The sequence below is a fragment of the Vidua macroura genome, chromosome 9 (genome assembly GCF_024509145.1).
Source record: "Vidua macroura isolate BioBank_ID:100142 chromosome 9, ASM2450914v1, whole genome shotgun sequence".
Taxonomy (NCBI): Eukaryota; Metazoa; Chordata; class Aves; order Passeriformes; family Viduidae; genus Vidua; species Vidua macroura.
Genome location: NC_071579.1, coordinates 160,057 through 162,301, shown reverse-complemented (window position 1 = coordinate 162,301; position 2,245 = coordinate 160,057). Strand labels below are relative to the sequence as shown.

General features: G+C 49.5%; 1 long non-coding RNA gene across 1 annotated transcript; it reads left to right on the top strand.

Annotated features, from left to right (window-relative positions):
- The first annotated feature begins 329 nt into the window (after positions 1 to 329).
- LOC128811605 (uncharacterized) lies at positions 330 to 1,969 on the top strand. The gene is made up of 3 exons (XR_008438404.1): positions 330 to 584; positions 1,118 to 1,259; positions 1,892 to 1,969. It is a non-coding gene; the product is annotated as an uncharacterized LOC128811605 (long non-coding RNA).
- The last annotated feature ends 276 nt before the right edge of the window (positions 1,970 to 2,245 follow it).

Here is a 2,245-nt window from a genome sequence, read left to right as displayed (position 1 = left end):
CTTTGTGCTCCTGCTGTGTTCATTTGGGCTGTGCTTCAGGCTTCTCTCCCGGGGCCCTTGCCGTTGCTGTATCTCTTGGATGCCGTGCAGAACGGAATCAGGCAGCCAAGCCTCAGGTTCACCTTCTCCCTCACCCTCTGCGCTGCTCGCGTGGCACAGCAGATCCTGAAGCCAGGTACTGGAACGTGCTGCGTGTGTCACTGCTGGGGTGAAAAACAGAGCCCTGGGGAGTGTCGATCCCCTCACCTGCTCTGTGCTCGTGCGCTCTTGCCTGAACTTTTCCTCCTGGGCAAGAGAAGGGGAGGGTGGGCAGCAATGGGAACGCGCCTCAGAGCAAAGGCCTTCTGCAGTTGCCGGGCTGTTCTCCCAGCTCGGAGCGCTGCACGCTCACTGACTGCAGCTTCCACGAATTGTCGTCCGTGCTTGTGGATTGGGAGCGCTGTCCTCCTCCACCATGCCAGCCTTTTCTCTTTACAGAGGAGCACGTGTACATAAGGGTAAAGAGATTCCTTCTGTCACACTGGTATTTGGACCTGAGAAAGGTACCAGGTTTTCTCCAGCTTTTCTACAGTTTTGATTTTGAGGTAAGAGTCCCATTTTAGGTACCCAGTAATTCTTCAGAAATGTATTAGAAACAGCCGCAAAAATACAATGAAACCTCATTCTCCCACAGGTAGTTAATTAGAAGGGTCTTTCTTCTGTTTCATATAGGAATTCAAAATGTTATTTCTGTGGGGTTTTTGTTGTCTTCTTAATACTAACGCACAAGGAGTTGTGCTGCGTATGCTCTGTGAGCACGAGAAGAGAATGTTCTGCCCCGGCTAGCTACAATTCCTCTTTGAGTTTAGGTTAGTAACTTTGAGTTCAACTGAAGTATTTTAGAAACAGCAACTTCTAAAATTCCATTTCCACTGCATGTTTGGGCTGCAGACTGACTGTTCCCAGTGGATGTTAGCGATTAAATTTGATAGGAATGGAAAATTGAGAAGTCCAGAACAAGCTGTGGTAATTCCTGAGCTGGCACTCAGAGGGAACCGGGGTTTTGTGCTCTTAGGAGCAGGTATCCTTTGGAAATGTCTGAATGTCTGACGGTGGTATTTTTCTTTATGGCTTCCAGTACAAAACAGCACGAGTGGATCCTCAGATTTCTTGGGGAAGGGCTGCGTGACAAACATTGCTGTGAGCTCTATGTCTACCAGAGGATTTTCCAGGTCATTCTTGCCTTTTTCAGCAGTCCTTTGTGTGACCAGGGCTCCCAGGTAAGAATTTAAAAAGAACAGTTCCCAAATACCCCAAAACCACAAAAGCTTGTATTGGCCTCGAGATCTCAAGTACCAAACAGAAAGGAACAGCTGATTCTGCCTTGGTCCTCTTGAAAATCTGTTCCTTGTTGGTTTTGTGGATGTGTGGAGGGAGAAATAATTTTGCTTGTGTCTAAACCGGTCCCATCCTTATCCCCTGAAACCGGGACCGGTTCCTGCCGTCGTGGAGCCTCACGGGGGTGCCGTGGTTTTGCTCCTGCAGTCGGGGCCTTTTCTTTTTGGGGTCTCTATTTCCCCAGCCAGCACGTTTGTCACCTGCACAGTGCTTCGGCAGGAGGGAAACTCGCCTGCCGGGAACTCTCAGGTTTGGGAGCATCCACCCTGAGGATTTCAGGTATCAAAACCTCGGACAAAAAGAGAAAATTGTCTTGCTACCTGAATACTTCTTGTAAGAGCAGCACCTGTGGTGGGAAGCGTTGAAGGGAGAATGTCTTTCCTTCTCTGGAGTTGCTGAGAACAGGCGGTGTTCATTTTAGCTGGAAGTTGATGGGGTACCAGCCAAATTGCTCATTTTATTTTAGATAATCAGATCTTGGCTGTAAAAGAACAAGTTGCATTGTCTGTTTCAGCGTCGTATTCTGGAGATACGACAGAGTGCTGCCCGTGTCACCTCTAGAGCTGCCCATGAGCTGATAGAGGATCACAGCCTCCTCTCGGGGGTCCTGCACGGCTTAGAGAAAAGGTAACCAGGGAAGTACGGGAGAAATGGGGACAATTTCCTGTCCACGGCTGAAGAATGACGTGGCTGAGGATGAAAGCAAGGGGGACAGACCTGGAGACGGGCGCACCGAGGGCTGCACTGGCAGAACTTGCTGAACTCTGAGGTGTCCCTTGTGTTTTTGAGAAGAGAATCAAGAGGCTTTCAGGTGGTGGTGGGAGGGACGATGGTGGGGGGGCTTTGTGATTTGGGAATCACTTCCTTG